At 40.9% G+C, this 20,595-nt stretch overlaps 1 pseudogene across 1 annotated transcript in view; it reads left to right on the top strand.

Moving 5' to 3' along the window:
* Positions 1-20,595, top strand: part of LOC144372665 (coagulation factor XIII A chain-like) — a 49,104-nt pseudogene that overhangs the window by 14,892 nt on the left and 13,617 nt on the right. The window contains exons 4-7 of the transcript XR_013432602.1: positions 8,980-9,154; positions 11,585-11,723; positions 15,615-15,718; positions 17,301-17,389. The product of XR_013432602.1 is annotated as a coagulation factor XIII A chain-like (transcript). The remainder of the gene's footprint in view (positions 1-8,979; positions 9,155-11,584; positions 11,724-15,614; positions 15,719-17,300; positions 17,390-20,595) is intronic.

Genomic DNA, 20,595 nt, shown 5'->3' with positions numbered 1-20,595 from the left:
CTCCCCATATTTGAACAAGCCCAATTTCATCCCTCCAGGTAGACCTAAGCCTGGAAAGCAAACCAGCAGCCCACACCACTAGGCACTTTTTTCTGATGCAGAAAGGATATTTGGGGGGTCTGGCTTATTTCACTTAGCACAATGTTCTCCAGTTCCATCCATGTACCAGCAGATGTCATGATTTCATTCATTTACTGTGCCAGAGTAAAACTCCCTGTGTCTAGGTACTACATTTCCGTTATCTAGATGGACACCTGGGCTGGTTCCATGACTTGGCTATGGTGAATTGCACTGCTACAAACATGCATGTAACACTATGGTGTACTGATTTCAGTCCTTTTGGAGTGGGACACCTGGGTCATATGGTGGCTCTAGTCCTAGTCTTTTGAGGAGTCTTCATACTGATTTTGAGTGTGGTTGTACTAATTTGCAATTTTACCAACAATGAAAGTGCACTTTTTCCCCTACATCCTTGCCGGCATGTTATTATTATTTGCATTCTTGATGATTTCCATTGACTCGAAGAAGACAAAAATCTCAATGTGGTTTCAATTTGTATTCTTTAATTGCTAGAGATGTTGAATTTTGTTTCATCTATTTGTTGACCATTTGTATTTTTTCTTTTGCGAATGTCTATAAATGTATGTTTGTTTAGTTCTTTGAAATTTATTTATTGTGTTATTTGGTTGTTTATTTTTTCCTTGGTTTTTTATTTTGTGTGTTGTGTTTTTTTGTGTGTGTGTGTGTGTGTTCAGTTTTTGCATTCTTTATATATTCTAGATATTAATGCCTGGTCAGAGGAATAGCTGGCAAATATTTCTCTCCCATTCTGTAGGCTTTCTCTTCATGCTCTTATTTCCTTTGCTGTGCAGAGGTTTTTAAATTGACATCACTCCACTATGGATTCTTGGTTTTATTCCTTGAGCTTTAGGGTTCTTGTTAAGGAAGTCAGTGCCTATACTGATATATTGAAGTGTTGATCCTATGTGTTTTTTTCTAGCAGTTTCTTATATGAAATGAAGTCTCAGGGTAAAATGGAGTTTGTCTGATCAAGGCACATATAGTTTGGCTCATAACACTATAATAATTATATTTTAAATATTTTGAGGAACCTTCATACTACTTTCCAAAATGGCTATACTAATTTACACCCCCAACAAAGGTGTGCAAGAGCTCTCTTTTCTCTACATCTTTGCCAACACTTTTTGTTCATCTTTTAGATTTCAGACATTCTAACTGGTATAAGATTACATCTTGTTGTGTTTATAATTTGCATTACCCTGATGATTAGAGCTAACAAGCATTGTTTAATATATCTGTTGGTCATTCTTCTTTTGAGAAATGTCTGATCACTTCATTACTCACTTATTAATAGGGTTTGTTTTCTCTATATAGATTTCCTTATTCATTTTGGATATTGGTCCATTTTCAGATGTATGGTTTGCAAATGTTCACCCAGTGCATGGGTGATAATTAAAAATAATATTAATTACCTCTTTACTCTGATGATTGTTTCCTTTGCTGTGCAGAAGCTTTTTAGGTGAACACATCCATTTGTCCATCTTTGTTCTTGTTGCCTGTGCTATGGGGGAGTCCTAAAATCCAAGAAAGATAACATTGCCCAAAGAGATGCTGTGAAGCCTTCTCCTTGTGTTTTCTTCTCCTAGTAGTTTTATACTTTTAGGTCTTATGTTTAAGTCTTTTACTCATTTTGAGTTGATTTTTATATGTTGTGTGACACAAAAAGGATATTATGATAAATAAGCCAGGCTCAGAAAGACAACTGCTGTATGATCTTATTTACATAACGAATCTAGAAAAGTCAGTCTTATAGAGACAGGGTAAGATAAAAAAAAGATCATTACAAAAGACTAGGGAGGGAGTTGGGGAATGGGGAAAGGGAAGATATTGATAAAATGATGCAATCTTTATAGAATGATCAATTACATTGCACAGTGACCACAGTTATTGGTCCCCATGTCTGGTATATTTCAAAATTACTAAGTGAATACATTTTTAACATTCTCACTATAAAAAAAGATCAGTTATTGAGGTGATGGATGTATTAATGAGATTGATGAAATCTTTGCATAATGCATACATAAGTCAACACTTCATATTGTACTCATTAACATACATAATTATTTGTCAGCTAAAAATAAGTGAAAAGAAAAAAATTCCTCAAAAGAATCAGCCCAAATTTTGTCAGCAAGAAGAAGCCATTGCTAATATTTTATTGACTCATTCCAACTAAATATATAGATACGTAAACAGATAAATATAGCTTTTAAATCATATAAAAGTATAAAAGCTTAAAGAGTCCTAAGTGTTTCCACATCCTTCCCAGTACTTGATATAATCAATCTTTTTCATTTTAGACTTTCTAATTAGTGTGTATTGTTATTGCTGTGGGGGTTTAATTTGCATTTTCCTAATGACTAATGGTGTAAAAGACATTTTGTTATATTTAATTGTCACCTAAATATCTTCTTTAATGTACTTATTTATTCAAATATTTTGCTTTTGTGTTAAAATTGTATTTGCTTTCTTATTATTATTGAGTTTTAAAGGCTCTTTACAGATTCTGGTTGATGACCTTTATCAGATATATGATTTATAATTTTTTTCCATTCTTTTCACTTTCTTCGAGGTGCCTTCCAAAGAGCAAATTCCACCTGTCCCCCCCCCATCTGCCCCCAGTAACTTGAACACAGGGCACTTAACCACAGAGCCACATCCTCAGCCTTTTACAATTTTTTTTTTATTTTGAGACAGAATCTCTCTAAATTGCTTAGGATCTTGCTAATTGCTGAGGCTGGTTTTGAACGTGTGATCCTCCTGCCTCAGCTTCATGAGCTGCTGAGATTACGTGCATGCACCACTGCACCAAGCCAAAGGGCAAATGTTCAAATATTCTTAATTCTTTAAAATTATCTGTTTATTCTAATTGGTTATACATGATGGCAGAATGCAATTCATTTCACATTATAGTATAGAGCACAATTTTTCAAGTCACTGATTGTACACAAATATTCTTAATTTTGATTAAGTCTAGGATATGTGCTTTGTTTATTAATCATGTTTTTACTTTTATATCTAAGAAATCTTTGCCCATACCCCAGGACACATACATATTTCCTGTTTTCTTCTAGAAGCTTTATAGCTTTAGGTTTCATATTTAGATCTATGATCTATTTTTGAGATAATTTTTATATTTGGTACAAGGTATGAGTCAAAACTCATTTTTTTTTATCATGCGACTCTCCAATTACTCCAGTCCCTTTTGTTTAAAAGAGTATCCTTTGTCTGTGAGATTCTCTTGCAACTTTGTCAAAACGTAGTTGATTGTACTTGTGTGGATTTATTTCTGGGTTCTCTATTGTGTTCCATTGATCTCTTTGTTTTTATTTATGTCAAATGGTGTCATGTTAATTAATTTAAAAGTATTACATTTAATTATACTCCAATTCTATTTAACCTTATTAAATTTTACTTTTAATAGAAGAAAAAAATTGAGTTGCAACAGAAGAAATTGTTAAACTTCAAATAAACATTTCTTTGCTACAGGAGATGTTATTTCCTAGCAGATCCTCCTAAAGTTATTTACAAATTAAGAAAACCACTAAAAGAATAGAGTAATCATGTATTTGAAAATTACATTTTAATTTTAGATGGTGCAAATTAACTATGAGCGACCAACACATTAAAACATTAGCATTTTAATTCTTCTCTTCTTCCCTCCCTGGTGTCTAATTTTTCCTATGGTGATTAATGTTTTTACATTATCAAGATTTCAAATTCATTCTGCAACTGTAATTGCCAGAGATGTTTAACTTTACGTGGAGTTTTCTCACCACCCAATCTTCTGTCACAGTGTCTTTCTTTAATCCAATCCTTAATTGCGTCAATGTTACATTTCAAGCACTTTATGAGAGCTATCCTCTTCCCCATGATCCTGCGTGTTTGACAGTGTGTGCTGGTCATCTTCACCCACCCACGGCATCTGAGCTGTGCCAGGTGTCCTTGGGTTAACCGTTCTTTCTCTTAGGATGATGGAAGTACTAATTGGCAGGATTTTGTCACTGGATGGTACTGTGGAGGAGTCTGCAGGCAGGAGGATTGCTTCACTTGTTGCTCATTTCCTCTTTTGTCTAGGTAACTGAATGACTTATTTTGTCCTAAAGTCCAAATTGATTCACATTTCTAGGTAGTGAGCAAAAATAACTATGGAGCACAATATTGCACTAAAATGTATATATTCAGTTGTCCCCTCTATCAAGTGAAATGTTCTCCTATTATGAAAATCCCTTCTGTTTTATCTGTTGTATGTTTTAAGAACACAAATCCTTATGTCACATCATCTCTGTCTTCAATAACTATTAGCTTCTCTCTAGCATCATCTGCTTGCATTTTTCATTAGAATTTTTTAAATTATGTCAAATTTGTCTTTTCTGTCATTAGTTTTATTTTTAGTGGTGCTTTTATTCCTGTTTCTTGTAGTTAATTACGTATTATTAGCCTTCCAATGATACGATTTGATCCTTAATTTGTTCCTTTAGAGCTGTGACCTCTTAAGAGATTGTGAGAAAATTCTTTGTGTCTCTTAATTGCTTTCCCTTTCTGTGTATAATTTTTTTTCATTCTGTCTCTGTCTCTTCTCTACTTTACCCTTACCCCCTTACTGTATTTTTTCCTTTGGTTTGTGTTAATATTTGCCTAAATCTTCTCCAGGGATCCTATTTGCTCTGAGAGATGGAATCTTTTGTTGTTGTTGTTGTTTACTTGTTTGTTTTGATACTACTATGCATCTTTATTTTTTATTAATTTTTTATTTATATATGACAGCAGAATGCATTACAATTCTTATTCACACATAGAGCCCAATTTTTCATATCTCTGGTTGTATACGTAGTATATTCACACCAATTCATGTCTTTATACATGTATTTTGGATAATAATGTTCATCACACTCCACCATCATTTCTAACCCCATGTCCCCTCCCTTCCCCTCCCACCCTGCCCTACCTAGATGACATTTGCAGGTAAATGGATGGAGTTAGAGAAGATAATGCTAAGTGAAGTTAACCAATCTCCAAAAAACAAATGCCAAATGTTTTCTCTGATATAAGGAGGCTGATTCATAGTGGGGTAGGGAGGGGGAGCATGGGAGGAATAGAAGAACTCTAGATTAAAGAGATGAAATCTTGACTCTCTTTTCAATCTGAGGTTGGTTGGATTTCTCCTCTGAACTAGTTTGAGGCCAGTGTGCTACATTCTCCCTACTCTTTAATACCCACAGAGAGATTGGAGAGAGAAAAAGGGAGATTATCTGAGAGGAAGGCAATCTTCATTAGAATTCTTGGACTCTGCTCTTTCTTTTAAGATTCTGTTGAATCCTCTCTCCAGAACTCACCCCCCTCAGTGGAGGTGGAGCCATTGCCATAGGGGATTCTCTTGGGCTTCTTATCATTTTCCCATCATAGCCCCAGAGTTTCCACCTCTTTTGAGGTGCAAACCCGTTTCCTATTCTCAACAAGCATTATTTCCACGATTCTGGTTGGAACAAGAAAAGGATTGGAATTTTTAAATTCAGCTTGTTTCTTTCCAGATTTTGAAAGATAAATTTTAAGCCTCAAGATTCTGTTGACTCACCAGTAAGGAATTGATGGATCTGAGCTCTGCTGCCTGTCTGCTTCACTCCAAAATTATTATTTTCTCTTGGCTCCAGGTTTTAAAGTTGATTGCATTGTGTTTGTTATGCCACTGAGGTTCCTGGTAGTAATGGGGAGGAGGCTGTTTTTTCAAATTTCGAATTCTGTAGGCACGATGTGGGGGTCAATACCAGTGCAACCTTAATGAAATTAAATAATGCTTCTTCACATGGTCTGCTTGACCACTGGTAACCCAAGACCAAGACATTTCATTCTGCCATTGGTCAAAGGCTGATATGACAATATAATATCACAGCAGCCAACTGTGACATATCCTTGAAGTACCAGCATGCTCTTGAAGTGTCCCTCACATATATTCTGTTGTTTGGGGAAGGAGAGATTACTTTAACCCTTTCCATCTGTCACTTAAGATTTATCTCTTTCAGTATCTGAGCTCGTTAGAAATCAATGTTCTAATTAGAAAACAGTAGCTAATCTGGGCAAATGCTAATAAATGAGAGTTGTGATTTGTCTAGCAACAGGAGAAGCACTCAGCATTAACAATTAAAATATCTATAGAGAAGTGAGCTTTTTTTTCTTACTCTTCCCCTTAGCTGATCGAGTTCAGCCTTATGCTATAAATAGCTCTTATAATTTATGGCTATCTATTTGAAAACCAGTCCACAGTTTAGGAACTTTTACCTCTGGGATGCATAGATCCTATTCTGTTTCTCAATGATAAGGGAAAAGTATTGTGAGTTCAAATCTGGAGCTGCCTGCCCACAAAGACCAGACCACATTATAGTCTACCAACACTCTCCTGGGCTTCACTATCATACATACAGATATTTTAGTAATTGGTTTGTCTGCAAGAAGAATTACTGTTGGTGAATAAAGACAAAATGATGGCCTAAAAACCCTTCTAAACCTCAGTCATTTCAGGGATCCACAGGCTAATGTCAAAGTTCACATCAAAGGCATGAGTTTAGAACTGGCTGAACAGGTCTTTCAAAAACCATGAAAGTATATTTTTTCTACATTGAATACATTAACTGAGTAGTTACCAAAACACTTGTTCACCCAACTGACATCTGACCTGTCTGGATGGAGGGGAAAATAGTATGTTTAGATGGAATTGAATAGGTTTTTTTCTAGATTGCACTCTGCAAAAGGACCCTTCTTGGGAAAAGTCACTTGGTGCTAGAGTAAACCTCACATATTAATGGAGAGTGTGTTCCTCACAGAAGAAGATGCTTGAACATCTAAGTGTTTTCTGTTAGTGTTTTCTGTTAGTGTTTTCTATGCCATCCTATATTGTTTACTTACAAGTACCCATAAGGGGTCCCTGAATCTGACATATGGTTTTAGGATTCCAAGTGCTATTTGAACTCTTTCCACTATGTTATGTGGATGGCCTTTTCTGATCAGCTAACAATATCATCTCCTCTACTAAACCCCTAACATCCTCACCCTTCCAACCAACTGATTACTCCTCGCTTTGGGTTCCACTCTACCTATATGTTTTCCAATCTAAATACCGTAATCTTTACTTCCCTTCTTTTGGGCGGAGTGAGGAGGTAGCCAGAGATTGAACTCAGAGGCACTTGACCACTGAGCCACATCCCCAGCCCTATTTTGTATATTACTTAGAGATAGGGTCTCACTGAGTTGCTTAGCACCTCTCTTTTGCTGAGGTTGGCTTTGAACTCATGATCCTCCTGTTTCAACCTTCCAAGCCACTGGGATTACAGGTGGGCACCATTGCACCCAGCAGTAATCTTTACTTTCATTTGATTGGTTTCTTTTGCATCTCTTCCAGGGACCTGGTTTTATTATTTTCAATGTACAATGCCTATATGCTTGTTGAATATACAAGAGATTACTGAACTATTTTGAAGTACCAATTCTTTGCTAATATTTGTTGGAATTCAGAAGGACGTAGATTTTGTCTTTGATCTCCGTAAACTCAGGAGCCAGTGAGGAAGACAGATTCCTCTCCCACTAATTGCATCAAGCCAAGGAGAAAGGTCTGGGTAGGTGCTCAGGCTGTGCTCTTAGTTGGTGAGGCAGCAAATACATAAAAACTCACCATATTTCAACATTTCATGTATGACTTTCATAATCCAAATGCACAATATTCAAATCATATTTTGCATTGTTTGCTAAAATATTTTCAGCATAATCCAGACCTATGCTTCTCAAACTGCTGTACACACAAACCCCCAGTGGATCCTGTTAAAATACAGATTCTTTCTTGTTCAATAGGTTTGTTCAGGGAGAATTTACAGATTCTATTGACTCCAATAGAATGCCCAAACTGCTGGTCCGCAGACCACACTTTGAGTAGCCAGACTTTAAACAACATCATGTCAATTATAAAAAATATTGTCAATTATAAAAATTGTTGAAGTAGCACTTATTTTTAGAAAAAAATTTCTCTGTTCCACCTAGACTCTTCTGACTATAATCAAGTGTGATGAAAGTTACATCAAAAGAGGTAGATTCAGCAGAGCTCAGAGATACTGGCAGGTTGTCTCACAACTGATACTTCCTGGCTTTCTTTAGTTTTATTGGATAAACACAAAAGGTCTTTGCTCATGCACTTGAGGTCTGCTGTTCCTAAAGGATTACAGTCTGTGTGGCAGAATTTTCTGTAATTTTCCATCTTGCCACTCTCTGCCTAAATGTCCTCCATATCAAAAATATAGCATCCCAGAAATTCCTTTTAACAAAACTATAAAGCTTAAACCACTTTAAATAATCATTAGGAAAATGTTTTTTAATAAATAAAAAATCTCTATAAGTCACTCATGGGAATCTATTTTCCTATTAACCCACCATGGTTCTTATGGTAACATCTGTTAGCTTGTTCAATTCTTTACTGCCCATCATAGAAGTAGAAGCCCATTAGAACACTGATTTCTCCTTCATCAGTTTTGAGTTCTTCTTCCACCAACACAATATCCCTTTGAGTATTTTTCTTTTGCAGTTCTTCTTCTGGTCAATCTCAGCACTATTCTAGAACAAATCACGTTCCCTAGGTATAAATTCTCCAAATCATAGGTGGAGAACTCTTCCTACCTGCCCTTCAGCCTTACTCTGCTTTAATATTGTGCCATTTAAGAGAGACTCTTGGTTATTTGGCCTCCTCTTTGCATACTTAGTTTTCTCTGGCAACATAATGGTGAATTGAAGAAAAGTGGAACTGTTTGCATCACGCAGGACACACAGAAGGCGCCAGAAACTTTAGATTGCCCAGTGCCGTAGCGTGGAGGGGACTCATCAAAATGACCTTTCTTTCTTTTTGTCTCTCCTTGCCTCATTTAGATTAATGCCAAAGATGATGAAGGTGTCCTCGTTGGATCATGGGACAATATCTATGCCTATAGAGTCCCCCCATCAGCCTGAACTGGAAGCGTTGACATTCTATTGGAATACAGGAGCTCTGTGAACCCAGTCCGGTATGGCCAATGCTGGGTTTTTGCTGGTGTTTTTAACACATGTAAGTATCCAGCTGAGTAATATTTTTTAATGCAAAGGAAATTTTACTTCAAAACATTTTATCTATAACCTGGCAAAGGGACTGAGCAGTCCCCGTTGGCGCTATAGAATTAATGGGTGACTATTCTGGGATGTAGTCAATGCATAATTAAATCGTACTGGGCTATATATGCTCATAGCTCTCTGACTGCAGAATCTTTATGGAAAGAATGATGGACTGTATCCTGCATAATCCATCATAACACCCAAGGCCGTGGAGTGTCACAGGGGCCAAGTGAGGCTGTAGGGGGAAGTAGGAGCCATTTTCTTCCCAGAAAACATACCTTTAAAAGGCTAAAAAATTTTTAAAAAACTAATTATGATATACATGCACATATGTATATTACTTATTTGTTATTGAGAAGTTGTGTAAATCTGTTTATTTGCTTGCTTGCATATCATTGAGAAGTTTGAAAGTCTATTCACTTAATTTTAATCCCAATTATGAAAAGGATTGTGGCAGGTGGTCTCATCTTCATCTTTACACGTAAGTCTCAGGGCCCCTGAGCAATTAGATATCAGAAAGTAATGAACAATCTTTACCTTCTCGGTTGCCTCTCCAGTGTTTAATCCACCCAACATCCAATCTGTAGAGCCAAATAGATAGAAGCAGAATTATCCTCTTTAGTCTTGTGAATCATTTTTCAAGATGGCATTTGCCTCCCTTGGCCCAGAAAATGTTATAGTTAATTCAGTGAATATTTTAAAAAATACATTTATTTCAGTATGTTTTCATCATTGGTAATGATTTTTATTCGCATGCCTCTTCTACAGCCTTGGAGAAACATTATGCTCTTTACGTACTTTTCATCTTTAAATGAAATAAAAGAGAAGCTGGCGGCCAAGGCAAGGCCATTTTTTAAAATGATTGTTAAAATCCACCTATTTTAGTTCAAAGTTGTAACAGTCTGGCACTCACTTGGTCAATGATCTAAGACTGTTAAGTTTTGTTTTGTCTGTTCTGTTTCCGGGTGGCATCGACTGAATAAAAATATTTTCTTAACCTTTTGATGATAGCTAAGGGCTAAAGGAATATGTATTTCTTGGGAGCAATAATAGACAAAAGTCAGTCTCTTAGAAGTGTTGGTCTTTCAAATTTTAGATAGAAACTTGAACTTCATGATGGTCTGAAGATTGGAAGGAGACCCTCCCTCTCCTACAACTTGCAGGCCAAGATGATGAGAAGGTGCCCAACACAGGCAGCCACTCTTGTGAAATGATTCTTGAAAAAATAAAATGGACCCAAATCCTCCCCATGCCTACTATCACTATACTAGTTCGATTTGGGGGAGCTTAGAGCCAGATAAAATAGTGAGCATTTCACCATATCCACTCATGCCTTCTGTATACAAAGGCTGTCCCATTGTGCAGAAAACAGGCCTTGGTCTTCTATGAAGAAGATGCAGAAACATACAATAGAAATAAAGTCATAGAAGGAGTAGAATTGAAGAGGGAAATTGCAGGGAAGGGGTAGCAGGTTTTCTAGAACAAGCCTCGGCCTGTGATAATACGAATTAGCGGCCAGCAACTCACATTAGAATCCACCAGAAATAGAATGAGAGGAAGGATCATTTCATTGGTAAGACCTTGGGTGCACAAGGACTGCCAATCAATCAAGGCAGGTGGGTGTCAAAAGCCAGGGGTGAGTGCCATTGACGTTGTTTGGGGTGTTAAGATGAAGTCTTTTAAGGAAGGGGACCCTTGAGTCTCTACCAGGCTCAGGTTTGGATTCCCAAGGTTGTTCTGTTGAAGGAGGCACATAGCCTTTGTTTAAAAATGCTAAACTATTCTGAAGGAAGAGAAAAAAAACAAGTCATTAATCTTAAAATTGTCAGCTGAATTATTTTCAATGAGTCCTGATGTCTGGCGTCCTGGGAACCAGGGAGGGCATTTGGATTAAGTTTAATCAATAGGTACATATGGCAAGAGCTGCATCCAGGCAATTTATTATCCAACAATTAAAATGAATCTGTGGTGTCACCCTCCAATGAGTGTCACTAGAGTGAACTCCAGCCAGGAAGAGAAACCCCACTGAAGAATCGTTTTGTAAATTCCCAACTTCCTATTGGCTGTGGTTTTCTTAAATTATTATATTATTTCCAGAAATAAGGAACCATTAACTAAGTAAATATGAACTATTAGAACCTTGTTGTTGGAATTGCATGCTAGTGGGCTTCATTTAATAACCCACTAAAATTCTAAAGCATCACACAGTGAGATGTCTCTCTGGGGTCCCCAGGAGGGTTGGACACATCACTTTTCTTCAGTGTGGAACATTTGAGAACATGTCCAAAGAAGTTTTATTTTGAGAAAGTCTCATGTGCAGAAGGACCTTATACTATGCATTCTTTAAATACTGGTGATATGTCTGACTACGGCTCTTTCCTTGTAGTTTTGCGATGTCTTGGAATTCCAGCAAGAGTCATCACCAACTATTTCTCAGCCCACGATAATGATGCCAATTTGCAGATGGACATCTTCCTGGAAGAAGACGGGAGCATCAGTAACAAACTCACCAAGGATTCAGTGTGGTGAGTTCGATTTACAAGGACCTTGTCTGTTATCAATTTAGAGTGACATTACACGCTTACCACAAGACAGACTCTAACGTTTCTTTCTCTTCTATTTTAAGAATTATTCAATACCCTAGGCAGAAATGTCTGATTGTCGAATTTATTTTTAAGCTTATAAATTAGAAAAGTGACTGAACAGGCAGTTAAGCATGTGTACACAGAGTTAGATCTGCCAAAAGTAAATCCTTGTGGCATTTCCCTGAGCCATCCCCGAGCACAAAATATTGCACAATGCAAGATGCACCCACAGCTGTGCAGGAAGCCCCCTCTGCCCTGCTCATGGCCAGCCTGGGAGCTGAGCCACTGGCTTGGCCCCGGTTGATCAAGTCCAGCCCCACCAGGAGATGTCACTTCTCTTCCACCTCACCCCATGCCTGCAAGTTCCTGATCCTACTATAAAACTCTTCGATCCTCAACACAGATAACGTTCTCAGTCACAACTGAAACTGGAAAGGAAATATCGTGTCACCAATTCAATGTCATAATGAGCAAACAAAAAATTTTTCTCCAGCTCTGGTCATTTGAAAAGAAATATCTTCAATGAAAGTCTTTACTTGAGATCTGAAGATCTGAAGTACAAAGCATATTTATCTTATTTTGGGCTATCCTTGTCAAGGAGACTTGAATTTAAATAAGGACACCCTGGAGCCTATTATTCTGATGTGATGGGGTACAGAGAAAGCCTGGGTATCCAAACACCCAAGATTGTAGAGGAGGCAGGACGATGTCCACTCGGGATTGCAAATGGCTTACTGCTATTTTCCCCTGGATCCCTCTGTGTGCTGGGGCACTCTTTGCTGTCCTGGAAGGAGGCTAGCACACACATTATTTAACATGCACAACTTCCCTCCAGCTTCAGAGCAGAGATAGAGTAGCTCTCAGGCGGCAACCAGCCTCCTGCTCCTGCTAAGGGATCCACACTGACCCCAATCCCACCTGCACCTCTCTCCTGGCCCAACAGACCCTGCCTTGCTTCCTACACCTGCCCAGCGGAACGCTCCTGGCTCATCTTCTTGCACTCTTGGAATCTGAGCCTCTTTATTCCCACAGCTTCTCTCCCAGTTCTCCCCTCCACAAGAGGTCTTTCCTCATCTAAATAATCAAAGCTGTCTTCTTGCATTGTGTCATGTGCCGGCCGCCACCCCTTTTTTCCACGTCCTTCACCATCCATAAGGACCCCAAGTGACTTCCTTTGTGTTCAATCTGGTGCCACAAGTATATGCACAAGTGCCTCTTGGGTCACATCTCCTGGATTTCCCACTGGCAGGCAATGTCCAGTGTGTCCACCATTGAGCTGGCCACCCACCCTCGCCCACCACCCCCAGCACAAACCTTCTGCTCTTCCTTCTTTGTTCAGAATCTTAGTCTGACAAAGCCTTCGCACTCCCTGGAGCCCTGCCAGTATTCAGATGGCTCTCTCCCTCTCCATGGTGACAGCCATCCCTGTACTGAAAGTTTTGGTCCATGGCAGACCACTGCAGCACTTCAGAGTGGGAGGGCCTTGGGTGGAACGAGTCAGCTCTGTCTCCGCTCTGGCCTCTCCATCCACTTCCACAAGCACAGATTTGCAAAGTTCACTCTCCTTCTTGAATGATTCCAATGGCTTCTTATTACCTAAATCTAAAGCACAACTGTTAACTTGACGGAAGAGTATCTCACAATCATATCCTCACCTACTGGATTACTCAGAGATTGAGAGAATAGACCTGGCAGCTCTACTATTAACTTGCTGCGTGTCCTAAGACAAGGTTCTTAACCTCTCTGTGCTTCAGCTTCTTTTCCTGGTAAACTGGGGGTAATTATAATAGAACTCATATGGTGCAGGGACCATGGGATATGCTAATATACACAAAGGTTTTGGAGCTGCGCCTGGAACAAAGGATTGTTGGGTGTACTACTTGCGGGGACTGCCTGCCCACCCTAATTATGGTCACTTTTTTGGGGCCACCCCACAGCACACTCCAACCACCAGCACACAGTTCCCCACACACACCACAGTTGCAATTTCATGCTTCCACGACTTTGCTTTACTCCCTGTGCCCATCTACTCCATTCCCCTTTAGGTTCTGGGACTCAGACAATTCTCACTTTGGAAGGTCTTCCCTAAGGCCCCAAGACAGTCCCTGCCTGAAACCAGTGGCACCCCAAGTGAGTGTCCTTTTTGGCAAGCGTCACTTCAACAATTGTTTCTTTTTTTTTTAAATTTGAGTTACCCTCCCTAGGGCACGGGTCACCCCCATCTCTGCTCTAACTACATAGATACTCTCCTCTACACCTCTCGGCAGACCTACAATGCGCTGCCAAGTGGGGTGCACCTTTGTCATTCCTCCATTCTTTATGGGTAGGAATTTATGTCATGATCATCTCAGACTCTCCAGCACCTAGCAAGCTGCTCAGTGCATAGTGGGTGCAGAGTTAAATTAGTATCTCTTAATTGAGTCGATCAGAAATGAGCTACACTTGCCAAGTGCAGTGGCACACCCCTCTAATCCCAGCAGTTCAGGAGGCTGAGGCAGGAGGATTGCAGGTTCAAGTCAGCCTCAGCAATTTAGTGAGGCTTTAAGCAACTTAGTGAGACCGTGTCTCAAAATAAAAACTGAAAATGGAGGGGTATGTGGCTCAGTGGTTTAAGCACCCTTGTGTTCAGTTCCTGGTTCCAAAAAAAGAAATAACTGAGCTACACTCTCAGGAGAGATGGGACCATGTGCAAGGACAGTTAGGGACAGAATGGTGGCTGTTGGATCTGAAATTCATCAGTGCCATAAACAAAGATGGCTTAAGTCCCTCTCGCCATCATTAAATCGTTATTACTATATGAACATTTTCCATAGTGCTCAGAGGTTAATGTGCTCTCATTTGATTCTGAGCGATCATATAATTTCAAATCTTTTCAAAGACATAATAATACAATTCACAATGACATTTTATTCCATGTTCTTGCTTCAAGGGTCATATGCAAAGTTCTGTGGAATTTTGCCTGGCCCTTACCTCCTGGGTTGCCCACCTTTGATAAAGGGTAGAGACATTCACCCTGACAACCTGTTCTTCCTGTTGAGCACCAGATGGGAATGGCCACAAATGGTCGAGAATTAGCATCAGGAGCTGATGTTATAGTTTCTATGGCAATGACCTAAGACTGTAAATACAAGTATGTATTGCTTATTAATTGCTACAAAGGAATATGCTTTTTATAGTTGAAGCTATGTACAAGAAATTCAAATGATAAGTGTTTCTGTTTCAGTCAGTATCCCCTTTTCCTAGAGCATAGAGCAAGAACTGTTCCGTTAGGCAGAAGAAAATGGTTGAGATCAAAACTGTTAAACACACTGATTGAAATATCTCTGGGTGACCTTGAAGCTGGTCTTAGTGGAGGGAGAGCCATAGCCAGACCTGGAAGTCCCTGCATGGGGTGCCAACAGGAGCAGATCTGCCCAGCAAACTCAAGCCTGGGGTCCAGACTATTTCCAGGAATCCCCAGATTTAACGTAGTCCATTCCAATTATGTGAAGCTGGCAAATGTGTGGGGTCACGTTGGGATTATTGTTATTATTATTATTATTATTTGCAGGGAGAGGTGGGTGGGGGAGTAGATTTCGGGAATTGAACTCAGGGGCACTCCACCACTGAGCCACACCCCATCCCTATTTTTTATTTTATTTAGAGACAAAGTCTCACTGAGTTGCTTAGCACCTCGCTTTTGCTGAGGCTGGCTCTGAACTCGAGATCCTCCTGCCTCAGCCTCTTGAGCAGCTGGGATTATAGCATGTGCCACCACACCTAGGGCTTTTGGATTTCTTGAAGCACTAAACCTGGTGTGAAGTTTAACCTCTTCCGATTGTGTTTTCTAAGGAACTACCACTGCTGGAACGAAGCGTGGATGACCAGGCCTGATCTTCCTGTGGGATTTGGAACCCGGCAAGCTGTGGACAGCACCCCTCAGGAAAACAGCGACGGTAAGGCTGCATCATCCTTGGGGAAACGTTCCCCTGATGACATTTATTTCCATTTTTACGTTGGCATGGCATTTGGGGTCTGGGCAGGCGTAGGGTAGGTACTACCTGTCAATCAGATTCAGTTTCATTTCAATAGTCAGCTTTACCCTGATGAGTTTACAACTTTCAGAAAAAGAATATAAAACTTCACATATATAATTCATCTACTCTTGCTTTGATAAGCAGTTTTGAAGACAAGAGGAAAAAAATAACTATGTAAGCATTTTTAGTAGGCTATAAAATACAGTTCAGCCTTCCCTGGTCCACGGTGATCGGATATAAAGATAGAAAGAAAATAAAGAACTTGACAAATAATTATAGATCAGTCTTTAAATTGTTCTTCCAGAACCTGTTTTTTTTTTCATGTCACTTGATTCCTTTCAAAACTTGGGTGTGTGGACGTTGGTCTTCTAATTTGCCAACGCTATGAAGCGGTGGCAGCCATGTCTGACCCTCTATTTTCATAAGTCCCTCAGCCCCCATTTCTCTTTAATAAGTTCATACAAAAAAAAGTTAGTGAACTGGGGATGGTTGATAATCTATGTCTACTTCCTCAGGTGTTGATAGGAGATAGCAAAATGCATACATATGCATTTATGCAGAAATAGTACCTATTCATAGTGGCACTGTATTCTAAGACTTGGCTGAAAGGAAGAAAGTTTAAGACTTTCTGCCGTGCTGGGTTGTAAGTCATGAGACTTCCAAGAAGAATGGCAGCTAATCTCTTAGTAACTATGGTTAAAATTTAAAGAATGTTAGAAAAGTAAACATGAACCCCCCACCCCCCCCTACCCCGGGCTTTCCGAATGCAGCTTGGGCATTGGCCAGGGTGTGTAGTTAAAGTCCAAATTCTATAGTTAAACTTGACATAGGTCCAGGATGTCCAAAAACACAAAACAAACAAACATCACACCTGCCAAAGACAATTAACATTCCCAGCATACCAGGAAGTAGTTTAAAAAAAATCAAGGGAGAGAAATGAATTACAGTAGATGGGGTAGAGAGAGAAAATGGGAGGGAAGAGGAGGGGAGGGGGGATAGTAGAGGATAGGAAAGGCAGCAGAATACAACAGTCACTAGTATGGCAATATGTAAAAACGTGGATGTGTAACTGATGTGATTCTGCAATCCAATAAAAAAAAAAGGGATAAGCCCTAGGAGGCCAACAGCTTCATACAAACGTACTTTCGTCTTTGTTTGTAGGTAGTAAAATAGATGCAGAAATAATGCTGCCAGGTTCTTTCCCTGACTTCCAATTTCGGGTTGAGTTTCTCTCTTTTTAAAAAAAAAAATGTTTTTAATTGTCAGTGGACCTTTATTTCATTTATTTATATATAGTCCTGAGAATCGATCCCTATGAAGCTCTTTTGATGACACACAGTGGTCATCTACCCTCTCTTGCCAGGGAAAGTATGTGGGGAAAATCAGTGATAAAACCAAGGCCTGGTCTCTTTAGTGCCACGCTCAGTGCTATGGCCTGTCCAGTATGTGGGCAGGATTAGAGACAGAAAAAACTCATGCCATCTTCCCCTGTGTGACCCAGGCATATACCGGTGTGGCCCCGCCTCGGTTCAAGCCATCAAGCACAGCCACGTCTGCTTCCAGTTTGATGCACCCTTCGTGTTTGCAGAGGTGAGTGGAAAGCCGGAGGAAAGCACCGTTTCCCTTCCCGACCTCTGAACACTCGAAAGGATAAGACGCAAGGTTGTGACGTCCCCATTCCCAGGTACAGGGTGTATGCTTCCTGTTTACAAAGCTAATTAGACAGCTTTCCGACCTTCAGGATCTTAATGTTAAATGAAATTCTTATTTAATGGTTTTCTTTCCTTGATGTTTCTCAGTTGTTTTTCTACCAAAAGCAAATAATCTCCTAACCTTAGCTGAGTTCTCTGTGCCCACAAACTCACTGGTATCAACGGCTCCAGAGAAATCAAAGGACTAACTGGATCACTCAACTGAGATTGGTAGAGACAGTCCATGAATGGAAGTTTCAGGGTATTTGTCTCCCGTCTCAGGCCAGCCCAGCAATCTGTGTAACACAAAACACACACACACACACACACACACACACACACAAAGTGTGGTCTTTGGGCACTGCAATCCACATCCTACTACTCCAGGCTCGTTATAAGGAGGACAGAGAGGGAGGTAAAAAGGGGGCTGCTCCAGTGGAGAAATGCAACCCAATTAATGGGTTCATGGGACCCTTGGGTCAAGAGTCTGAAATTGCAGAACGGAGTAGGGGCCAGAGGAAGAGGGAGCCATTGAAGGGTGCTCCAAGGAGAGCACCCACAATCAAGTGAAATGTAAAGAGGTGTCAGGTAAAGAAGGCTCAGCTAGGAGGCTGCCCAGGGGGTGAGGGGATGTTTGAAAGGCTGAGAGACAGAACTTCCCCGGAATATATTTGCACCAAAAAACACACTGAACACTCTCTCCCGTGCATTGAGTTCTTACTAGGTAGTCACTTTGCCTACCCTTTGATGCTCTTAGCAATCCTTTAAAATGGGCATTAAGATTCTCCCCCTTCTCCAGAAAGGAAAATTGAAGGAAAGAGTCTTTAAATGACCTTTCCACCCTCATCTAGCTAATAAATATTAATCCTAAGATTTCAGCTCAAGCTGGTAAGTGCTACAGGCAGCGTACGCTAAAAGGAGTAAATGGTCATTAGTAGTGTGTGCCAGGCCCTGTGCTGTGGAACTCAGAGGCTCCTGCCCTTGGGAAGCATGATTCCGGTTGGGAACCATGAGTGGTATGAGGGCACCCTGAAACTAATCAGGTGAGCAGTACAGTCAGCATAGGACCTGCATTTATGCCTAGAGGTGCATTAGCTGGGAAACTGCACCCAGGAAATGAAGCAGAACATCAAAGAGCACAAGGCACTGTCTGAGGAAAGGGGGACCCAGGTACAGACAAGGATGATACCCCATGAAAGTGCACATGGTCCCCCACTTAAAATCGCTCCATCTGTGATTTTTTTCAACTTTGCGTTGGTGCAAAAGCCATGCACATTCAGTAAAACCCATGCTTCAGAGTTTGAATTTGGACCTTTTCCTGGCAGGATCCTCTTGGGTGATGCTGGGCAGCAGCCACCAGCTGCAGCTCCTGATTAGCCCCCATCAGGGAGAAATAAAACCAACCCCAAAAGGCCGTGATGCTCAGCTGAGGCGCTTGACAGGTCAGGTGTAGTAAATCCATTTTCAACTTTGGATCTCTCCAACTTACAATGCACTTATTGGGGCACAACCCTATCATAAGTCAAAGGACATCTGTGTAGCCCTAGTAATAGGAGCAGAGCAACATGGGGTTGCGTGGGAGAGATTATTAGTACTTATTTAGGCAAAGTGTTAGAAAGAGGAAGGAAGGAATTTTAGAAAGAGGGGGATGACTGGAGCATCCTAATGCCACGTAGGACAAATCAAACGCTCTGCAGACCAGGGTACCAGTGAGGCACCAGGCTGTCCCAGGCTGTCACACCATGAAGACTGAAGGAAGTCCACTTGGGAAGCCTGATGTCCTGAGAGATTTGTCCTTCATCTTGGAAGCCAGGGAGAGACCTCACTGAGGAGGAGTGGGAACCAGGGCACTGGTGGCCTTGTGGCACATGGATGGGATGGAACTGTCATTGGAGGTAGGGGACCAGCCAAGGGGCGGAGTTACCCCCTCCCTGCCAGAGATGACAAGACACAGGACAAGAGCAGGGGAAGGAGGAGGCGGCATGGAGCATGGAGAATGAAGCAGGTGGTAAAATAAGTGTCCAATATTCAGACAGCAAAATCGCGGATCTGAAATCCATGAAAGGAGCTGCTTTCCCGGCACTGTACCTGCCGCCATTGCAGCTTCTAGAAGTCTCCGGAGACCGGGCTGACTGTACTTGGAATATTATCTGTTTGATTTCACTTTGGGATTTGAAGATTTGTACAAACCTCCCCAGCTGCCATCCGATAGTTTACAATGCTCTGAGAAGCTCTTAATGGGAAATCTCTCTAAAATCCACAAAACCCTCTTTTGATATTTTTTTATTATGCTTTATGGCTGCGACGAAGGAGAGAGGGGAAGGCCCTTCCTGCACAGGCGAACAGACTAATGGCTGCTAATGCAAGCACTTTGGGCTGTTATTAAATATAAATCAGGGTGTTAGGAATGTCATAGGGATTTGCAGGTTATAATCACTTCCCTCTCACCCACCATGGAGTTGTGCTTTGGCAGTGGGAGGGGAAGCTCTGGGGCTGAAGTGGGGGCTGAACAGAGTTGGAGGACCGCACGCAGGGCAGGGCGCAGGGCAGGGTGCAGGGTGTGCCTCACATCGGTGGCGCTGGCTCCTGCCTCCCCCTCCTCCTTGCTACATCACCCTCCTCTTGCTGTCCCAGGATTTGCCTGTTCTTTCCTCTCATGGTGACCACGGTCTCCATCATCCCTCCCTCATTCCTGAACCAGGTCAAGCATCATGTTCACTGACTTATCTTAGAGAAATGCTCATGGAGAGAATCCTCCCTTCTTTTTTTCCATGGAGGAAAGTGATCCTTCTAGATTTCTAGATTTCTGCCAGCCCTTGAAGCCTGGTTTCTGACCCCTGCCCAACTCATGCCCTCTTCACCATGGTGAGTCCCTCCAGCTCTGAAGGTCCTCCTGCCTCTTCTCTCCCCAACCCAGGGTGGCCCAGGGCTTCTAAAGAGATGAGAGCAGAGGGCCTCTGTCACTGGGGTCATCCGAGTCCCCAGGCTCAGCAGACACTTGGGTTCTTAGCGAAGAATTCGCTACTCCTGTTAGCAAGACATTTTGCAGATTGTCTTTGAAGATGTTGCTCTTCCATCTTGACTTCTGATTGGCTCGCTGCCTGC

Source organism: Ictidomys tridecemlineatus, unplaced genomic scaffold (genome assembly GCF_052094955.1).
Source record: "Ictidomys tridecemlineatus isolate mIctTri1 unplaced genomic scaffold, mIctTri1.hap1 Scaffold_143, whole genome shotgun sequence".
In the NCBI taxonomy this organism is placed as follows: Eukaryota; Metazoa; Chordata; class Mammalia; order Rodentia; family Sciuridae; genus Ictidomys; species Ictidomys tridecemlineatus.
Note: the sequence above shows the minus strand (reverse complement) of the source record. Positions and strands in the feature narration are given on the sequence as shown.